General features: G+C 39.3%; 1 protein-coding gene across 26 annotated transcripts in view; it reads left to right on the forward strand.

Moving 5' to 3' along the window:
* SIPA1L1 (signal induced proliferation associated 1 like 1) overlaps positions 1-22,715 on the forward strand; it is a 205,577-nt gene that overhangs the window by 29,118 nt on the left and 153,744 nt on the right. For 20 of the 26 annotated variants that reach the window (XM_080595944.1, XM_080595948.1, XM_080595936.1 and 17 more), the window contains one exon: positions 8,354-8,445. The exons of 2 other annotated variants lie outside the window; for them this stretch is intronic. The gene's annotated coding sequence lies outside the window, so the exon portion shown is untranslated. Of the gene's footprint in view, positions 1-5,818; positions 5,889-8,353; positions 8,446-22,715 lie in introns of all 26 variants that reach the window. 4 more of the 26 variants (XM_080595949.1, XM_080595945.1, XM_080595927.1 and 1 more) reach the window with 1 other exon arrangement.

Raw genomic sequence — 22,715 nt, forward strand, 5'->3', positions numbered from 1 at the left:
TTTTCTTTTGGGTTGCAAGCTCTTTGAAGACTTAAGTTACTCATCAAATAAAATTCATTTTTCATAGCGTGGGTTCTGATGCTTGCAGACATTTTCTGTCCTGGGCTTCACTTTGGGGTAATATTTTACTGGCATCAGTCACTGTGCAGCACAGAGCTGCCTTGTGAAGAGCACCAATTTCCTTGCAGCCTGCCAAAAAGTGTATGTGGGTTGGCGGCATGAATGCACCCATTTGGATGAAATTTTTTGATGCCGGGATTTAGCCACAAAAAGTGGAAGGAAAAAAAACTATACTGAGCCTGTGACTTAAAATGAATAAATAAGTAATTTAGTCTTGCAGTATAGAAATGCTGAAATATTATGAAAAGCAACGGAGATTGCTTAATGTTTTTTCACATTTAAACAATTCAGCCTTTTTCAAAACATTTCAAAATTTGTGGGTAAACTTTTTTCAAAAAAAAAATGAGATTAGGCATTTCAGTAGTGTGTGGAAGAAGCGATAGATTTTTGGAAGTGAATATTGTCTGGTGGGTTTATGTTAAGTTCTTTGGCTACTGTCTTTAAGTGGAATTTTAGAGTTACCAGATACTTTGCAGTTCAGTGTTTGATCTGCTGCCTCAAGAGGGAATAATACTAAAATTCTTTTGTTCCTTCACGCAAAGCTTTGTGGTGGTTGTGCCAGGCACTCATGGCTTGTGAGCGCAAAATGTGGAGAGAAGAGCAAATTGAGTAAGTTCCTGCACTAATGCAGTGGGATTTGTGAGATCTGAGACTATGATATTTTATTAAATACCCTGTTTCCTACTACGTAGTTTGTGATGTAAATTCTCATTTTCCTAGTGGAAATACATGGTTCTGAAACAGAGCAAAAAACGTATTTGGCAGAGTGTCCTAAAATGAAGTTCAAAACCAGTATTAAAAATGAGATTTTGATCTCTGTGGTAGGTTGCAGAACTGACACATTCCAGACCTTCTCCAAACATGCACGTGTCCAAGAGACAGCTACGGCAGCATGTGCAATTGGTGTTGTTTCTCTATGGTTTCAACTGAGGGTAAAAAACAGGATCCTCCCATTCATGAGGTGAGGCTTCACGTTGGAGGCAACCTAACATTGCACTTTTTCTACCGGATCATTCCGTGTACCTTTTTTGCGGCAGTATTGTTAAAAGATTTATCTCATAGACAGCTAAATGGATCAGCTTGTGGATCTGCACAGACTTTTTTTTTGACATTTAGGATTTTTTTGGCTTTTCAACCAGAGCAGCAGGCTGATCCAGTTTTGCCAGTCGCCATGTACTAGTGCGGGCCCAGGGGAAGACTGGGATTGTGTGGTTGAGGTACAGCATCGTATGGCACAGATGTGGCGTTGGGCCACGTCCCACTAAACTAGTGAAATTTCATTATTTTACTGCACACGGTGTCAGAGAACGTTGCTTTTGAATATCTTCTTAGTATAATAATCTAACTATACGACAATTAAGCCTAATTAGTTTAATTGTTCTGAAATCTTTATAGAAAAGCTTCTAAACTGTGAATAACTCCCTTCCTTCCTTCCATTTTCTCCTTTAAAAACAAAAACAAAACAAAAAACTTCACTGTTTTCTGCAGTGCTGTTGAATGAATTTCCTTTCAGTGCCTGATCGTTATTGGCAGAAAGTGGAGAGCTACGATAGGTCAGTGCATTTTTTATTTAAAAACAACAACAAAAATTGTAAGACCTAAAGACCTGTATTGGCTGATAGGGCCTGCATAATTAAAGTAAAAAAGTTAAAAGTTTTTCATCTTGCACTAGTGACAAGTACAGTAGCATATCAGCATGAAGGAGAGCTGTAATTTGGTGCTGATGGCAGTGTGTTTGAGTAAGTATGTTCAAGTAGAAGTCATGTAAAGGAATTGTATCCAAGTCATAACACCCTTTAAAAGGCAGACAGCTTTTTCTGCGCATTCAGTTCTTTATTTCCTTCATATTCCTGTGTGGTATTTTGTTCTGCTTGTTGGTCCTTCATAAAAGGTGACTGTATTACGCATTCACTAAACGCTAAACGTTGCTTTTTATAAAATGCATTGTGTAACTTGTTTGTTCCTGGGCTTCCTTATGGAAAGGATGTCCTGTGTTTGTTTACATTTGTGGATTGTCTTGTAATTTTTGTGAATGCCGTTGCATTTAATATGCTTATGCACAGACACCGGATAGAAAGATTCGATGATGGTTAGTGAGTTATCAGGCAGCTCCTTATTGCAGTCGGTTTGAAAGAAGAACCGGCCTAAAACTAGAAGCAAGCAAGAGGTGAAGTCAGCAAATATTTCTGAAATCTTGCAAGTATTGCTCAGCGAGGGAGGCTGCTGCCCAGGGGCCCTGGGCGAGGAGGTGCAGCAGTGCTGTGGCAGTGCTGCGTGTGTATCCTTCTCTGTTCCAACCTTTTTTCTTTATTTTAAAGTTGGGTGATCAGGCTGCTTGGTAGGGTTTCTTTTAGGCAGCGAGGGTGCCGATTTGGCAAGTAAGAACGAAAGACTGTCCTGGGTCTTGTGCCAGTTTCTCTATCCCGCGCGTGGAAGTGGGTGGCTAGCAAGAAGTCTCGCAGTCCTGTCTGGGAGGAGAGGAAAGCACGAGTGCTGGGAAACAGCTCGCTGAAGTAACTTACGTGAAAATTTCAGTTTCTGCTTTAGAAGTAATGGCCATATGCTGGAAAATGTCAGCACATGTTCATAGAAATGACTAATTATGAAGTGGAACTTGACTTAATCTCCCTCAATGTTCTTTTTTTTTATTAAGTTACATTTCTCAAACTGCCGAAGTTGGTTTGTCCAGCCTTTCAGATAACCAAATCCTGTGGCTGATACAGAATAGCACGTTCACAGGCTGTGGAACAGACAAGATAAGGATGACTTCTAGATAAAAATGACAAAAATCATTTTCCAGGGTGTGGACATGAGTGTTACTGCAAAGATCGTGCAGATGTTCATAATCAGTTTATTGAACATGAAGTGTTTTTACTCTGTTTCAAAAAAGCCACCAACGGTGGAACGTGCTCAGCCACCAGTGTGGAATGCGCTGTTGCATTAGGAGTTCACAGTTCGGTGCCCCAGATTAGGCTTTAGCATGGTCACTTGGTCACTGGGCCTGTTCAGCCTGGAGAAGAGGAGGCTGAGGGGGGACCTCATCGCAGTCTACAACTTCCTCGCGAGGGGGAGCGGAGAGGCAGGTGACCTATTCTCCGTTATCACCAGTGACAGGACCCGTGGGAACGGTGTCAAGCTGAGGCACGGGAAGTTTAGGCTAGACATCAGGAAGAGGTTCTTCACCGAAAGGGTGGTCGCACACTGGAACAGGCTCCCCAGTGAAGCAGTCACTGCACCAAGCCTGTCTGAATTTAAGAAGAGATTGGACTGTGCACTTAGTCACATGGTCTGAACTTTTGGGCAGACCTGTGCGGTGCCAGAGTTGGACTTGATGATCATTGTGGGTCCCTTCCAACTCGGATATTCTATGATTCTATGGCATATAGCTGCAGAGATTAAAGTGTCTTTTGAATGGTGTGGGACAGACAAGGCTCTATCCAGTGTAATCCCGACTCTGTGTTAGTGGGGAGGGGCAGTGGCCGCCTTACTTTATCCCCAGATATTCATAACAGTGTGTTTGGGAACTGGAAGCAAGAGGTTTGCCTCTGTGTAGGAGCCCACTCATAGCTGAGTGTTCGGGACTTGTATGGTAGGGTCGCTCTCTACCTGGGAGTAGATAAGGAGCAGTGAGGAATGAAATAGGGATACGATGCTCAGGCTTGTTCTGAGATGCTTGTATGCATAAGCATTTCTGGTTCGCTTGGGTGCTTCTCAGGTTTTAACTGCATTTTGGTTTATTGTAAAATATTTCTAAACTCTCAGTTTGGTGTATTGCATCTTCAGCTGCAGAGCTAACTTTTAATAACTTGGGCTTAACTAACGTATAACAAATGTTGTAAACTTTATTACGTGTTTTTTGAAGTTTTATTAATGCGCTCACCCTCTTTGTCAGGTCACCATAAAGAAAAGGGTGTTGCCTTTTAATTTTAAGTTTAATATCTGGTAAATTAATTTTAGGCATGCGGTTCTTCTTAAAGCATAAAACATTATAAAATGGCAAAAACGAGAGTTTGTACAAAACTTCATTAGAGACTACTTTCTGCCTGTCTTGAGAAGTTTTTTATGAAGCTGGGAAGGACGATGTGAAGTGGTTTACGGTGCTGGATACTTTCATTAGCTCTGTGCTGTAGTTCTTCATCTGAGGTGTTTGTGCAGGTGAGGAAGATGTCCGTACCTGTTGATGCATGCCATCGCAGCGTTCCTCAAACCCTCAGGAGAAAGCACTTGTATGTACAGAGGTGTCATTGGAAATGGCCCCCTGCTTTCCCCACTGCCAGATAGTTTCCCCCTCCTCATTTCCCCAGTTTTAGCAGGAAGGGGAGCACAAGTGCTGTGTGTCTAAGATGCTGGGTTAGCTCGTGCTTGGCCCATCTGGCTGCTTTTGCCCCGGTACATTAAATAAGATCTCACTTGAGGGATCCTTGGTTGCGAGCAAGTGGTTTGGGATATTAATACCTCCAGCTAAGCTCAGCATGCCCAAAACAAGTCTTGCCTGCGATCTGAATTTGTGCAGTGAGATTTGGTTAGGTTTTTCCTCTCCTCTTCTGCCTTAAGCAGGTTCTCCCATAAATTCCTGCCGTAGCTCTGTAGGGCACAGCAGGACAACCTCGGTCACCTCATCTTACTAATGCAGAGGTGACAAGAACTTTTCTCAGGAAGACTGCAAAGTGCCTTGTTCTCAAGATACACCATTTGTCTTCTACTGGTTTCACATGCAGGGAGGGGTTTGATACTTCCAATTATTCATTTTATGTAGTGTTAATTGATAAATATTCATCAGAATATTGCTGAGATGAAGCCTGGTTTTATGTTTTTGGAGGCATGTTTGCATTGTTGTGTGTTTTCAGGGAAAGAATGGGAATGAAACGTTAACTTTGTTTTCAAGTGAAGTTAATATGCTTTTTAGTGCGTTCAGCTCCTACAAACTTTGTGTTACTGGGCTTACGAGCTTGTTTTAGCCTGACTGTTTTTTAGTGCTGCTCTTTGCCTGTAGTTAGAGTGCTCTGTGTATTACTGTGCTTTGGTCCTAATACAAAGAAAGCCCTGCAGCTTATTTTAAGAGCAGTTTCTCTCCGGTCAAATTGCTCTGCTAAATAGTTTTCAAGTGGCATAACTGCACCTAGCACTGTGTTTATACAGTAAAGGTTTTGGAGCTGTCTGAGGGAGGCCAGGAGCATCCAGCCCGGTCCCGGCATGTGGCAGAGCAACGAGGTGCAGACATTTGGGTTCTGGTAGAGACAGGAGGGTTGTCTGGGTCAGGTGCCTGTCTGCCAGTCGGCTTTGTCTGCAAGGATGGAAAACGACCACTTCTTTTATAAGGCCTAACGAGATGTTTGTGAAAAGCTTTGAGACGCTTTTGATTAACGACTGTGTGTAATATGTGATTATATCACACAGAATAATAGAGGGTAGGAGGAGAAAAACTGGCAATGTAATTCTCACAGCATTGTGGAAACTTAAGGCTTTGTTCTTTTTTCAAATGCCGTCTTTACATTTAAACATGATTTTTCTTTGCCACTTCCCCCTAATCTTTAGAGCTTCCAAATCAATAACAAAACTAGAAAGAAGCGTATCTGCCTTCTAAAGAAAAAAAAAAAAAGAAAAAGAGGGGGGAGATAAAGTATAGGGCATCTCTATGTAGTTTTGGCCAGCTTGGTTTTATGATACTTATTTGTTCCCTTCTGCTGTTCTGTGCCAGATTATTCGTGCCGTTCTGCTTTTACCAGCCTTTCCATTTGGTGGATAACAACTCAGCCCATGAAAACTTGGTGGGTTTTTATTGTTACTTGTATTTTTTTATTTTTTAAATTGGTACCAGTAGCTGGTGAAATTGCTTGCAGACTTTTCAGTCCTGGTTGTTTAACTTCATACAGTCGTAGAGCCACGGTCTACCCCGCTAAGCCTGAGATGGATTGGGTGTTGGTTTCGAGCCTCAGACACCGGCAGGACTAGGCCTGTGGCCTAGAAATTTGCCTTTATTTTGAGAAACAGTATGAAAAGTGATATTACTGTGCACATTTAGTGGGGGAAGAAAAGCAACATAAGTATATGAGCCTCTTTTGAAAAAAAAACAAACATGAACTGACCCCAAACCAGCACCCCCCCCCCATCTTTTTCCTGAGCACATGAAGACCTGCTTTGCCAGAAGAGGAGTGCGTTCTGGTTTTGTGTCCAACCGCTCAGCTTCAGTGCAGCGGCACATGTTCACAGACCGATTTGCAGAGGGGTTTGGGTATGAGCCGAAATCCTGTAATCTACGGATGTGCTGTGGTTGAAGTGGAGGCCAGTAGGCAGTTGTAAACTATATTTTGGCCACATGACTTGCTTCAAAAAAATCTAAATTACAGGATCTATCTTATGGGCCTGTGTGAAAACCCTTTTCTTTTCAGGCCTTTTAGGTTTGCCCATGTTCCTTCTTCAGACGGCGAATAGTGCTTAAAATTGTATAAAAAAATAATTCAGCATGTAAGAGAAATTAAACTGCAGGCAATACCAGTATGCTTTTTTCAGAGGATACAACTCCATTTTACATATCTGGCAATACTTCTGCAGGGCTTTATAGTAAGTAAAAAAAAGACATTTTTCCACTTGTTAGGTATATATAAAGTCCCAAACATAGCAAGTGGAATAAATATTTCACTTAGGGAGAATACGAGCAGCAAATCAAGAATTTTCAAGTAACTGCAGAAAATAAATGTCAAATGTAACAAAGGAGGGGAGGCTGAAAGGAGAGGTAAGCCAGAGCATAAAGGTACGGCTTGAACTGCTCTAAAGCAAGCTTTATGTTCACAATCATCTTCTTTCAGGTTGTGAAACCTGAAATCTGTGAAAGCTTTCATGGCAGCAACAACAGGGATTTTTTTCTTGAATGAACTCCAAGCCTCCCTTAAAACCTGTCCATTTTATTAGTGCTGAGACCTGCTGTTTCTGCTCCTCTATCATTCTTATTGCTTGCATGGTTAACAGACTGAAAAAGGGTTGGTTATACATTTCTTTGAATGTAGGTGAAAAAAGATTCCAGATGCACATTTGAACTCATTTAAAATTTATCTGTAATTGCAGTAGGACGTTGACTGCTTTTTCTTAACAATCAATACATTCAGCTGTAATGGATTTGGTCTATTCATGGCAGAATAGAAAAGCAGAGAAGACTCTGTTGTGAAAATATATAGGGTTTTCTATAGTAAGGAAATTTTGGTTGTGACAGGACAATGTTTATAGTAATTACAGAAAATGAAAGGCATCCATTCTCGATGAAAGATTTGGTGATGGATTGGAATTGTTGTGTACAGAGACCAATGGTAATTACCCCACTCTTATTTCAAGTCATTGTACAGTTTCGGTGATGCCAAAGTTTAGAGGCTGGTGGCCAAGAGGCAATTAGAAGTTTATCACTAACCATTTTAATGGGTTAGCTTTCCACTTACTTCCTGACTCTTGTTATTTCCTAAACTATACCAGTATTAAGCTCTGTGGAATTAAAATAGTTTTTCAAGCTGTTCATTTGCATTGTAATTTTTGGCTTCTTTGCTCCATGCTTATTTGTTTTTCTTAAAAACAAAACCAAGAAAAAGTTTTCAGATGAGCCATTTTTAATTAACTGAGATAATGCTGTGACTTAAGTGTTGAGTTCCATTAATTAACACAGTTGTTCTTGCTCAAGTCTAGCTGATGTTAATGTAATAGGGTGATTATGTACCACACTAAATACAAGTCACAGTTGTTTTCTGAAGGGATAACTGCAGGTTACACAGAAGTAAGACAATAGACAGAAAATACAATATCACATGAAAATCATTCACAGTGGTAGGAACCTTAAGATATAATCAGCTTTTGAACATTTACACTCTCATCCCTTCCTGGAGTTCAATATAAGCAATGTATGTGATAAAATGGTAGCAGAAACTGAACGCTGTGCGCACCAGTTACTTGATAAACATGCCAAACTTCCGTTTGGCCACTGGTAATGTGGTGGGGCGATGTCATACCAAACAAGTTTTATAAAAATAAAGCACTTCTTACATGTGAGAAAGATTGGCTGCTTTTCCTCACAAGCAACCTGGGTAGTGGTGGTGGTATAGTCTTTCATGCCAGTTTTTCTGTTTGCTGCTAGAAAATTTCTTGGGCCCACTTGGAGAATAAATTACTTTTTGATATGTTTTGTAGTTGAAAGGTAATACTAACATTGTCCTATATTGTCATCTTTTTAAAAGTTTATTTATTTTTTACTTAGACTCCTGAATGCTACTCTGTTGAAGCATGTGTCAAAACAAACACCCGTGATGTAATGGAGACTTGGAAACACTGCGTTTGTGTACTTCGAAAGTAAGTAACAAGTTTTCCAATTTTAAAGATGACCTATTAAAAAAATTGAAAGCAACAAAGAACCTTGATAGTTAGGCTTTTGCGATTTTAACTTTCTGCTTTGAAACCCTTTGCAGCTTTCTCTTTTATAAAGCTTTTAAAAATTATTTTTAGAATCTTATGCATATCAGCACCATATCTATTGGTTCCCTTTTAATTTACAGGTTATGCACTTTGTGTAGTCTGTCAGGTTTAACCTGTATGTGATACCAGAGAGGCCAATACCTATAAAGTATTTTCTGGGAAAAAGATCTGTGAGTTTCCAGTACTAGAAAGCAATGAATTCTTAGGAAAGAATTTGAAAATCCCTCTATAACTGCTTCTCCAATACTTTATCTTTCCTCATTCCTCCCTTGTCACAGCTTTAGCATATATCTGGCTACACTGCACAGGTCATCAGCTAAACCAGTACAAATGTAACCCAGAAAGAGGGAATGGGGAGGGGAAATAAACTGTCATGTTACCAAATTACAGCTTGTGGCAATAGTGAACTAATAGGTAATGTGGCTTGAATTAATCTAACTTCATCCATTTAGGAGGGTTAATGGATTTACCTAATTAAATTTCATTCAAAGTGGTTTTTGAAAGTCTACTGCAAGAGAAGAGGGTGGTAAAATTGAGTGCTGAAGCCACTGCTAAGGGAGGGAATTGCACTCTGTCATTACAAGTGTTTGAAAACTCAGAAGCGTGGTGTTACCCTTATTTGCATAAGCTGTTACGATTTGATACCACAAACCTCTGAATATTGCTATATCTTGCTAGTTCCATAATTTCAAGGAAACGCCACCTGCCTTTGTGGCACCAGGGCCAGAAGAGTGTTTTGCATAACTCTGAGATTGGGTGTGAAAACTGCATTGCAGCAGTGTAACTATTAAACCATTTCACTATTACTCTGCCCGTTGTTTCATGTGATATCACTTGGCCAAATGACTGCCATCGGTGCATTATTTTGTCTTATTTGCCAGGCAATGAAGCCTTACAGAGGGGTGTGTGTGTGAGATGGCGACGGGGAAGTCTTTGTAGAGGTGAAATACGTATTTAAAAGTTCAAAGAATTACTTTTTGTAAGCGTAGGCTAATCTGTGATTTTCCCAGAGGGTAACCTGGCTTTCCCTAGTTAAATGGAATTAGCCAACAGTGTTTATAGGGATAGGCTTAAAACAATAATGAGTTATATGGTTCTTCTTAAAGGTTGTTTTCTGATGCTTATCTTAAAGTATTGAAGCACAGCCTTTTTTTTTCTTTTTGGGGGGGGGGGGGGTAGAGGGAGTGGGGAGAGCTCTTAAAAATATTCTCCTTCTTCTGTCAAAGTTTATATACAAACAGTCACAGTGTGGAGTAAAAAGCCTGAAAGATAAATAGGACAGCTGCTACTTAAAGCAGAGGGAAAAATGTGCTTTATAATTCTTGCATATGTTTAAAAATTGGTTCACTGGGATTTTTCACTAATTAATACTATAAAGTAATTTGGCCCTTGGGATAATTTTAGGGGGTTGTAAATACTCAAAGTCTTTGAGTTGGAAGAGCATTTTTCATGTGTTTGCAGAGCTAATTCAATAAATGTTCTCCTGACAGTTAATTTTTCTCATCGTGAATGGTGGTCATAATCACTATCTTGCTTTTTAGAGCTACTTTGCTGCACTGGTTTTGGGGAAGAGGAAAAAACAAGTCTGAATAATACAGTTGAACTGAGGAGGCATTGCAGAGAAATTGTACATTAGTTGTTGGGAAATAATCTCATTTCTTTACCTTTCTAGGGAAAAGGTATAGTCCTGTTATTTGGCTGGATGTTGAAAGAACAGCTTCCTTTTTTTCCTGAAAAAGGGCTCAAATTTTGAAAATTAGAACACATCTCAATTAGAATATCTGTTGTAACCCATTAAAGATGAGATATTTGCATAAAAAAAACTTAGTGACATCTGTTTTGCTGGGGAGTTTAGAAGGATTTGTAATACTTGAGTGCGATGCTTCCCAGCAAAGCAGAATCTTCTAAGCTTTGTGTTTTTTTCCCCCATTCTTTTTTTAAACTACGTATGTATATAAACTGTGTGTGTATTGTGTGTGTGTGTGTATGTATGTGTGTGTGTATATATATATATGTATATATATATAGCAGTAATCCAATCCTGTTGTGATTTGAAAATAGCTTTGGCTTGGTTTTTACTGTCATCAGGCAAAGATGGGTGGTGTTAGCTTGACTGACTCAGGCTGGCAGAAAACACTTCTGGTCATTGCTGGAGCAGAGGGTGCTTAAACGCCCGTGGGTGTGAGTTCAGTTGTTCGGAGCAGATTTCCTTCACTGGTGGGAATGGTCATTTTTAGTCACTTCCAGAAATTCCTGTCATCTGCCTGCGATGCCTTGCCTGAGCCTGAGTCTTTTCTAGCCCAGGTGCATGTTACTAGGGAGACGCTGAATTCTGGTGCTCTCGCTGCAGCAGCTGGAACCAGCTGAAGTGCAGGGATTTGCACACTGTGTGCTTAAATGATAACTTTCCAGAGTTCATGCAGATCAGATAGAGACGAGCAATCCAAACAAGGCATTGCACAATAGAAAATGTACTTCCTTAACTATATGAGATCTTTCCCTCAGGCTGAGACAACGCAGTTTCAATATTAATTGCCTAATGCTCACAGTACACCAAGTAGTTCAGGCAATTATCTCAGGAGCTGGCTTTGTTTTGCTGCACCTAATGAACTAGGCTCTATCCGCGGTTTAATTTCTTATGCACTATTACTATGGTAATAGAAATATTTAAAAGTGTTTAATTCTTAGAATGTATGCTTTAAAATCACAATCAAGGGTAACTTTTTGCCCCTTAAGGAAAATTTTAGTGCTCTAATTCCTGAAATTTAATAACTGTTTCACAATAAAATCACAAATAACCTTTTACCCTACATCCCATATTTCATGTAGCTGTTGCTACTGAGTATGGTGTTCATGGTTCATAATTGTTCTGTTACTATTCAGCTATAACTGATCTTTTTGTAAATCTATATGGCATGCCATGTCAAAGCATTAATTTATCATCTGACTGTCTAACAGACTGCCTTTAGACAGACAGGTGGCAAAAATCTCATCTACATGCGATTTTGTAGCTCACTAGGAGAGGGAACTGCAAGGCACTGTACATTGTCCACATCCTCCTTTTAGTATTTGCCAGTATGATTATATAAAAAAAACCCAAACCTTTAGTTTCAGCTGCACATTGTGGGGGAGTTGGGCACTTCATTGCAACTGGATGGATCTGAATAATAGCATTTGGAGGGACCTGCAATCTAAGCCGCTCAAAGTTGAAAGCAAATCTTTCCTCTTCTTTCTGAACTGACATGTGAAAGAAATAAGATTAGCTGGAACTTCAGCCTCGTTTCATGGATTTTAAAAATAGAATGAATGAAGGAAATCCCTCCTTGAACCACAGCTGCATAAAAAGGTTCTTCTCAAATAACACATTATCCTTGCTCTTTCTGTTCTGTGCATTAATGGTCAATGTGAAGGTAGAAATGCTGAATGAAACAGTCACGTAATGCATTTTTCTGCCATACCTAGGGGAACAAGAATTTATATAGTAAAATTAATTTCACTTTTTTCAAATAAGATATTCATTGGTTTCACTAATTCGTTTGGAGTAGGAAAATACATATATAAATGTTTAAAAAGGGGAACCAGTCATATTAATTCAGTGCTCAAAGGAAGCAATATCACACTTGAAGGCATAGTGTAAACTTTTTCCCGTGAGCCTTCACCACAAGTGCCTTTTAAGTAAGTACATGCCCATCTTTCAGACCAGAAATGGTTATGCTGTGGAAAGGGGGAGAGGTAATTAGTAGGCACTGGAAACTGATGATACATGAAATGGAAGGTGAAATCTATTGCAGCTCCTGATGGCTGCATCAATTATGCTATGAATTTTGTGCTTTAGGGTGGCTATGCCATTCTCCGCCGATACAGGAGGACCCCTAGTAGAGTGCTCTTTATTTGTTTTTCTAAAGAACTGGGCTCTCCAGGCTATCTGTTGTGGAGAGACACTAGAAACAAAAAGGCATGCCACAAGCTAATGTGTTGGGAATCACAGCTGGGGAGCATTGCTTTTCAGAGAGTCTCCAAAATCCCACATGTGCCTTTGCACTTCTGACACCATTGTTATTTCTGAATCTTTATTTTGTCAATCCTGACTCACTTCTGGTCTTTCCTTCCTTCTTAAGAGAAAGAACATCATAGCTGTCCTGTCAGGAGTCTGAGCTGATACTCTTCAAAATCTCACGACTTCTTTGTTGCCCTCTTTTTAGAGGTTTAAGATAATTCTGTCTACTTTAAAAGCCTTGTATAACCATCCCTGGGTGCGTTTGCTGTTCTAGTGTGTATAGCTGTGATTCTGAGGGTAGGAGAGGAAAATGACATAAGTATGCATATATATGTGTGTATATTCATATATATGAATACATATTTCAGGTATATGTTTCATATATTCAGATGTGAAAACGCAGAATATATATTTGGTGTGTGTATATATTTAAAAAATCAGAAATAAAAACTTTCCATAAAGCATGCAGCTAGTTAGATAGAAGTGTTACGTTAGTACAGGTTTCATTAATGCAGTGATTGTTCAAAAGGCTAGATGCTCCTTGATTTATGAGCATCTATCTGTGCTTGCTTTTAAATATAAAACTTAAGGTAGTGATGTAGCTCTTGTGCAACAACACATGGACCTTCTCTGTAGTACGACAGAATTGAAGTTTTAATTGCTTGGAAGAGACTCAGGCAAGCTGGAATGTGCACGCTGTTTCTTCCTGTTGCTGGAGTAAGGAAATAAACTGGTCAGTTCTCTTCTGCTCTAAGACTGACGTTTGACAGCAGCTAAATTGATCCAATCTAAGAGGAAGAGGAAGTACTTGCAGAACACCTTTTCCTTTAGGAATGGACTGTTCCCATGGATTTGCAATTTGAATGTAACTTCGTATGGCTTAAAGCTGAAGCGTATCTTCACAGTAAATGTGACGCTTCAAGTTTTATTCGTAGTTGCATCTTGAAATAGTATTGTGATTTGACACTAAAGGAAAGTACACAAATTTAGCATATAACGTAATTGCATAATTCATATTTCCACAGTTGCTTTGGTCTTTTCTTTTTTGCGTGTTAGAAAATTCATGCTTTATTGATGACAAAAAACAATGCTGTGAACATGAAGAAATTCAATTAGAAATGTTGCTTTTCTGATTAGCCATGATAAAAATCAAGTCTTGAGCATGAAAGTGAGAGATCTTGTATCTAGATTTTCTTGTCTATTCATTTCTTGTCCAACATTTTTTATATTAAATCAAAACTAAAGTTGCCCTGACCTTTCTGATGTATACTGGTGCTGTCTAATGAAGACAACGTCTGTTTGTAAGGTGTTAAGTGTAAGCTAGGAAAATCCACTGTGAACACTGAGACTCCTAGCTAATTATTGTAGTGATAAGCTTAGGACTGTTTTGGTCTTAGTAGTCTAATTTGATTCATTTTTAAAGTGTTGAGTGGCAAAATCTAGTAGGTGAAGTGCAGGTACATGGGAGCTTACTACTAGTCTGGCTAATACAAAGAAACACGTGGGTGGTTGGAAATGTCTATTGTGCACATTCAACGCAGGGAATGTTAAATAGTTTGAAGGGACCACTAGAGGTCACGTAGTCAGTACCACATGTGAAGCAGGAAGAACTTTTAGGTTAGACGAAGTTGCTCAGGACCCTTTCCAGATGACCACTGACTATTTTTAGGATGGAGCTGGCTCTCTAGGAAGCCTGTCGCAGTGTGTGCCAGGTGTTTCTGTGCTGCCCAGCGAACAAGCTGCTCTGTATTTGTTTTGGCCCTTGTTCTGTGTGAGTAACAGAGGCTTCTGAATTCTTGGGTCTGGATGAGCTGCCTGGCAGGGGTCTCTGTGGTGTTTGTTGTTGGAACCTGGCTTTGGAAGATCTCATAATCTGCTGTAGTTGCAGAGAAAGTAGCTGGGACACAACATCAAAGTTCATTGCTTTATTCAGCGCTGGAAAGAAAGTTGCAGCAAATATTTTATCAGTGAAGCAATGCAAAGATGAAAAGACCTGATGGAGAATTGAGAGAAGTTTAGTTGACTTTTGATTACCTGTGGAATGACTTATCAAGGTTAAGGATTATTTGTGCTTAGCACTTTTCCCACTTCCCCTGAACCACACCTTTCATTCTTATGATCTCATATTGTCCTTACTTTTGATAAGGTGAGATATATGCGATGCTTATGATACGAAAATGTAGGCTACTTGTTTTGTATTATAGTTATCCAGTTTACTATTCTTCTTCCCTTTATTACCTTGACAATTAACACTTGACTGTATCTAGAAACTTCCCTGTGTGCTTGGCTCTCCTCTTATTAAGAGTAAAAATGAAGAGTCGTGTCAAAAATCATGTCTAATTATTCACTAAGTAAAGGTTCCTCAACTTTGATCTAAACCTACTTACTGGGAAAGCAGCAGCTTCCTAATATGCAGCTACTCCCAGCGTTTGGTGATCTAGATACTTCTGGAGGGCAGGAGTGCCTACTATTTAATGTAATAAATGTAAAGAAGAAAATCTATTTCTGTCTTGATTTAGTGGTGGTATGCTTTCATTTACATGAAAAATAAAAGTATCTGGTTAGCAACAGTAAGCTGCTAAGTTTGTGTTCCAGATTGTTGCTCTGACCACGCTTGTAAAAAGCATGAGAACTTGGATGTGGAAAACCATCCACAGTCTGGGTGTGAACGGGCTTTCTTCTTTGTGTCCCAGCAAAGGTGCTCCACTGAGACCAATTTCAGTGATGTGCTCCTTTCTTTGAGGGGTACTTTGTGGTTGAACGGGTCCTCTCCATCTCGGATTGTTTGTTGGTTAGAATAAATTGCGGAATCCTTCCAGTACTTGACATGCACCCAACTGTGTGACTTGTCCAAAACTCAGGTTGAGACTGCCCCACCAAAAAGCTGTTTGTAACCTTACGGTGAGCTTCCCATCTGAATCTGTTCAAGGTGCTACATCCAGTACATATACTGCAGCTCTTGCTCCTGTTTCTACTTGCAGCAGAGGGGAGTAGTGAAGTCTGCCCAGCTTTCAGAGCAGTCTAAATGTGAAGGTGTCAACTGTAACTGCTGAGGTGAGTTCCAAGGGAAAGGAGGCTGCTAAGCTTGAGAACAATATTTAATTTGGTAGTAAATTTCATGTTGGTATTCCTAGGGAGCTATTAGCCAGTATTATGGGGGGGAGGAAATCACAGTCCTGGAAACACGTGGAGCTTTAAGGCTCAGGTAATAAGGAAGAGCAGATCGCCCCTGTGACCAGAGGTGGGTGTCTAGGCCCAGGTTTAAAGCTTAGTTACAAGATGAAAGGAACTGTCTGCTAGTGACTGAGAAGGTTTAATCATTCCTGTAAATTGCTTCTGGAGCCTGTCTGTAACAGTTGACTGAGCTAAAAGCACTGAAGGGTTCTGTTTAAAACAAGTATTGCCAAAATGTATCAGTAACCTAGATTTTATAGGTTTGCAGATACATGTTAAACTTGCAATGCTGGGCATTGCGTTCCCATCTGTTGGGGTAATTTTGTAAACCTAAGATGTAGACAATTTAAAGAGTTTTGGCTTGTAATTAAATCTTTAAATGTTAATTCATCATGCAGTAGTAAAATGATTGATATGCTTTTTTTTCCATAAAAACAGGATGTCTGTTATTTAAAAATAGTCCTCGTGATCCCCCACCCCCGCCACCCCCCAGGTGCTTTCTGTCACTGTCTAAATGTGGCAACTCTTAAATAGCCAATTCTGCCTTCTTTTTAGTGGGGTTCTTGCTGTCAGGCTTCTTGCAGGCTGCCTTGTTAGTGGCAAATATGCCATTGAAACCACAATGTGTAATTTTTTCTCATTATGAAAATATGCCCTAGTTCCAGGGTGGTTTAGTTTTTAGATTAAAATGCACCTTGCAATAAAGACACTGCATTGAATTTCCTACGTTGGCTTTTTTCTGATGGGTGGGTGGGGGAAGTGGCTTGGATGCATTCAGAAATCTTCAGGTTCTGAAATGAAAATGAAAGCAACTGCAAATCAAAAGTTTAGGCCTCATGGGAGGGGCTGCCCCATAGTGCAATGTGTCCCTGTGGGTCATGGAAGCCTATCTTTGTACACTTTTGCATTTCCAAATATTTTGGCTTCTTTTTGTTAAGGAGCAGGTTCTGTATTTGGTCTGCAGATTATTTATTTTGGGCTGAAGTTTGGTAATATTATTTAAACACCCCAAAATTTGGACCTAGGATTGGGCTCTAAGCTGCCCAACTGCCCTGTTGGCTAGCTGACAATTTTGTGAGCCGTCTGGTTCAAACGGCTAAAGCCGTGTCATGTTTAAGTTCGTCAAGATCAAGACACCTTTTTTTTAGTATCTTCTAATCCAGTTTGTTTGTATGCCTTAGAAGCTGGTCTTATTGGAGATCCTTTTGTGCATTAGTTCAGTCACTTCTATGCATTTTTTAAAATTCTTACTGGTGAAAGGCATACCTTGTTGCCATTTAGTCTGCAGTCTGTGGTTTTTTTTCCTCCAGGTGTGTGTTCTTATTTAACATTTTTTATAAGGAAGATAACAGTGCAGTAATATAGATGGGAATAGAGACTGCTTTGGAGGGCTTCTTCAGGGGGATACAGAAATGCACATGGAAGGAAATCTGTAATAGTGCAGTAGAATGACCATAAGAATACAGGTATGAGCAAAGTTAGGTCATGTTTTAGGTTGCTCCTACTGAATAGAGAAGAGCAAGATTTCTTAAAACTTGGGCCAAAATCCAAAGTGATACCAGTGTTAAAAATCATCTGTAGTGTTAATGGAAAGGATCTGAAACTGGTGGAGATTTTAAGCCAGTTTTCTGTACTAACTAGTCTACTGCTTGGGGCACCACAATCCAGATCTGTTGGGTTATTCCCATTACCTGTGTTTTTGTATTTTGTAGTTTGATCATTAGAATTGTTATGTAGATTTACGTATTTTTGATATAAAAGATACTAGAAGGGCCACAGCAGTCATCTTCTGACATGTATTTGCATCTCCATTTTGAAAGGTACCTGTTTTCCTTTTAAAGTGATACTGAAATACTAGTATGCAGGCACTTGATATCTAGCACTTGGGTTCATTTATGGTCAAACACTTGTATTTATTTGTCTGTCTGACCTGTTTGCTTTTTCTCATGAACAGGAAGGGAATTGGAAATGCAAGACAATCTCAAGGAACATGATGATTTCAGTGACTCATTTGTTTAATCTAAAACTTACTGTGAATAGGTTCCACGCTGACTGACAGGGTATGACTTCATTGAAGTTCTGGCTATTTGAAAATCAAGGCCAAAAATGATTAATATGAGCTCTGTTTCTCAGTTTGGCTTGTATGTTCCACCTGTGGAATGCACCAGAGGTAACTACCCCAGTGCTGTTAGGAGCACTCGTGCACCACTTCTGCATCTCCTTCTCACTGCTCCAAGATGTTCTCAGGGTGAGGCTATAAAAAGGGTTATGGCAATGAGGAATATGAGGAAATGTTGCCTCGTTTCTGTCCAACCACAACAATTTTGCTCTTGAATTTCAGATCAGAACTGCAACCGTAGGGAGTGTCAGGCTTGAGTGATTTGATGGACACACCCAGGGCGTATGCTAAGGGAGTATCAGGAGTTTTTAACTCCTACTCAGGAAACTTCATTGGTTTATCTTAGAATAGAGGAATATCTCCTAGCTCATCTGTTTTTACCCTTAGCTGCCTGAAAAGAAAACCGCAAAAAATCTTCTAGAAATGCAAAATCTGGAATTACCAATTAAAAAAATACTAGAAGTATTAACTGCAGTGTGGCACTTAGCTGAATCTTATTTATACAGGGCATCTAGGAGAGAAGATGGGATAAGGGAGAGAGATGCAGTTGTGCTTAGGTGAGACAGGGCAAAGAGTTGTCCTGGTGATCCTGGGGGGTTGCATTAGCCCTTCTTATACCATGCTAGTGGACCTCTGCTTACCTCTGAGTGTACACCTGGGACTGGTAGCAGTATGACGGTATCACTGAAAATGAGCTTTTTGTTGATAGAGGTAATCATATTTAGGAGGCATGCAAGACAATTTTTTTTTCTTAAAGCAAAGAAGTATTTTGCTCATTGGGTCTGGTATAGCTCACAGAGATCCACTAGAAATTTTTCTGAGCTATACCAGAAGAGGTCTGGGTGGGTAAGTGAAGAGATGTTCCTTGCTACGTTTGTCAGTTAATGGTTGTTATAAAAGGACTCAATTGGCAAAATGAGTTAGAAGGTTTCAACCGCTCGTGAAAAACCTACCTTTCACTAATGTGTTTTTTTACAGGGTGGTATTTTCCATGGGCTTCACTGTAAATTTTTAATTTTCAATTTGTTTACTTATCTTTTTTCCCCGAGCCTCATGTTTATAAGTGAAAAGCTAGGCAACATGCCTGAGATGACTTAGAAAAACAAACAACCCCCCCCCATGCACAACCAAAAAGCCTGTCTGTCAGCCTGTTTTATTTGGTTAGGACAGTTGAACAACATGAGCCTGAGAAACTTCAAGGTTCTTTTTTCTGTGTCCTGTCCTATCCTGTCCCCGCCCCTGCACCCAAATCAAAACCTAGTTTGGATTTAGTCTGCCTTTACAGCATCTCTATACATCAGTTGGAACATGCGTAAGGTATCATGCTTGAATGCTTTATAGGAGTTGCAAAGGATTGGCATATACTTTTACATAGCCTTGGACTTGTGACCTGATACCTAGTTTATCTAACCTAGATGCCCAGGTTGGTATAGTAAAGAACAACCCAACATGTTTCAAAATTTTTCTGGTTTGTAGAACAGCATACAGAGCTATCGAGCTGCAAAAATTCAAATCTCTTCCACATGAAAGCGACAGATTTAAGTGAATCTGTAGCTTCTTAACACCAAACATGCCCTTCAAATTCTCCCTTAACTCTTTGAGGTGTAACTATCCACTTCACTGTCCAACAAGTAAGTAACAATCTTCTGCTGATTGTTTGCAAGAGATTGCTGTACTCTGAAAATTACACAGTGGGATATTTGGGACAGGGTTCTCCACCAATGCTTTAGCCAAAGTAACTGAGAATGGTGTATTGCATTTCTCCTTTAGTATTGCAAATTTGGAGGGAGACTGTGCTGAAGATAAATCTTCAGTCAAAACAGATTTGCATTCCTTGTCTAGGTTTAGTGAAACAAAGCGTATAAAGAACCCTGAAAGGTAGGCTTTATGCTCTTCATCTTGTCTTAAAGATAGTGACTTCTGGTAAATTCCCTGATTTGAATACTACTGAATACAGAGTTGGGACTTCCTGGGAATATTTTTTCTATATTATATATAGTACATTGCTACTGAGGAATGAGTGATTGTGTATTCAATGGTAGTGATAATGCAGAAACACCATTGCAATACAGTTGCTGATAAGTATCCTTTTTTTATTCGTTGCATGCCCCTGTTCAGGTATTGCTGTCTATGTGAAATAGCTAACTTTGTGTGACTTTCCCTCACCTGCCAATAACTGTTGTAAATTGTGTTAATACAATGTAAGCAATATTGGACAAAAGAGAAAAGTACCTTTTGGTCTCACCCTATAAAATGGTATGTAAAATGGCTATAAAGTAACCTAGTTTTTCTTTGAGTACAGGCAAAATTCCATGAGCAGAGTACCTGGATGTTGTTACCTATTACTAGTATTCTATTAGGGTTTTTTTGGTATGTATTATTGCAAATTATCTAGGGCTGACCCAAAACAGAAGTGCTTTCCTTTGATCAAACAGGAAAAATAAATTGTTCTGTTTTAAAATGTTAGTTCCTGAAATTAACAACATTAGGGTGTGTATTCTAGATTTGTAAACAGCGTAGCTAGCTTCAGAAATAATATTCCCACAAGTAAAATTATTTATGAGCATTAAAGACCTGTTTTTCAAATGGATACTTTAGTAGTAGTTTGTCAAAGGTTAAGTAGCGTTATTACTTATCATAGGTAGGAAATAAACTGAATTAGTTTTGTTGCTGGAAGCCAAAGTTTGAGAACTGTTAACGCTTTCTGTGTTCTATTCTGGATTTGAGACAGTAGTAGAACCATGAAGCTCAAGTGGCAAGCCTCTCTGGGCCACTGGCTTCCCTAATTGTGAAGGAGGGAGATATTTGTACCTGAAGTTTTTATTTAATTTTAATCTGACATAAGCTGAGTGAGCAGTTCTTCCAGCCACAAAAGCCAAAATCCTGCAACAGCCTTTAAGGCATATTCACATGTGAAAGCTGTGTAATTCTTGTTTTTGTTTGCCTGTGTCAGAAATTTGGTTCAAAGCTTCCTGCCATATCCTTTTCTGATGAGATCTGCAAATCCAACTCTTTATGAAGGTCAAGTCTTAAAAAACTATGATTGCTTCTTTGGTTGTACCTTTTATGAACGCTTTCTTAAAAGCCAGAGGGCTTATCTGTGATTTAGTCTTCACACAAGTAACAAGTATCTGTCCCTATGTACTGTTTCACAACTTGATCCAATTTAACCTGCTATTTTCTGGCTTGTCCTCTTTTCTCTGAGCTACAAGCATCTTTTAAGAAGCATCTTTTAAGGTGACTGCATGTAGCGTGCTATGACTTGGAGGAAAAGAAAAATTCAACACCTTGTTGAAAAGAAAATATTAGAAATACTGTAGTATACAAATATTTCATCTCTATTCTCCACCATTCACCTTAAGACTATATCAGATTATTTTCTTGAGCTTGGTTTTCAAGTTTTTTTCCTCTTTTTCTCTATTATATGCATAAGTTGAAGTGTTGCCAAAATCTTGCTTAGCTTACTGTGCATTATTCCCATCAGTGGATTGGCTGATAATGGGAAGATCAGTGTGTGTGGTAGGCATGGGTCTTCAGAGGCATTGATGTCTGACTTGTACAACTGTAGGTAATTTTGGTAAACACCTCTGCCTTGCTGCAGGTGTGCATAGCCAGGTAGAGGTGTCATGCTGTGTAGCATAGGATTCTCATTACACTGAGTAAGTATATGTAAAGTTGCGGGTAACTTTATTTTTTAACTACTGCTGCTACAGGAGCTCCCTAATTATCTCTGCATTAATGGAAAACAATACTTTGGTTTGTTTTCTCTGTACAAACAAGCTTTGATATATTCTTACCTTATATTGTCAGTTATTGTAATCTTTCTAGACCTGACATGAACCTACGCTGCTAGCTAAGTCAACCAAATCCAGCATTTGCTGCTCTGACTTTATTTTGTTTTAGGTCTACAATTTTTCTGCTTAGCTTGTGGAGTAAAAGAGATGTGGAAAACCACGATCAGCTACTGTAAAGCCTTTTTGTTTAGAGTTTGGGATTAGTGAAATTATCCATGTGTTGTTCTCTGCACAGCAAAAGGGTGCGTTTTGAATAGACATAATCTTTAGATTATCCTGATTAAATGCTAGTGAAACAATTGGCCTGATGCTGAAAGCATCTTGTGTGATTTCACTTTCTGTTGATATCTAGCCTTTTCCCTACTGTGACAGTAATGCCTGTATTAATGAACATATTTGAGTGAAATTGATCAGATTGCATGAGAATTCAGATAATTGCATTCTCCTTCTTTCCCCTCTGCAAAAGAGGAAAGAGTCAATACAAGTGAGCTACTGCAGTGTCCTGTAGTGCCTTCCAAAGCCCAGTCATTTATTATTGAATGTTTTTATTTTATTCTGTAGGTAAAAAAATAAGGCAGCATTGTGTTTCTTATTTATATTTTAAGGAACTTGCTGAAACTAGAAATAAGTGTGGATTAAAGTCAATGTAATGTAGATTTGGTTATAAGAAAAAAAATGAAAAAAGACCCTTTATTTATAAATAATTTATTTGGATATGAGAAACTAGAATAATGCAGAAAAATCTTGCTTTTTTAAGTGGTGAACCGATAGGCGACCAACTCATAGTTTGTATTAAATGAGTGTGACCCAAGTTGGGAGGTGTTTTCACTTCTATAATCAAAGATCTGCAAGCATGGCTGAGCCCCTTCGATACTGCAGTTGTGCCTAGTGCTCTGGAGTAGTCAGACTCGCATTGTGGTGGGAGTTGCAAGGAGAGGAGTCTTTGGAACACCTGCAAAAGTAGTATGAGAATACTGAGGTTTAGCTGCTGATGTCTTCATTTGAGAAAGTAATGTTTCAATTGGCTGCCTTAAGTCTGCAAGTGCCAGCTTTCAACCGCTTT

Source organism: Anser brachyrhynchus, assembly GCF_964034855.1.
Source record: "Anser brachyrhynchus genome assembly, chromosome: 5".
NCBI lineage: Eukaryota > Metazoa > Chordata > Aves > Anseriformes > Anatidae > Anser > Anser brachyrhynchus.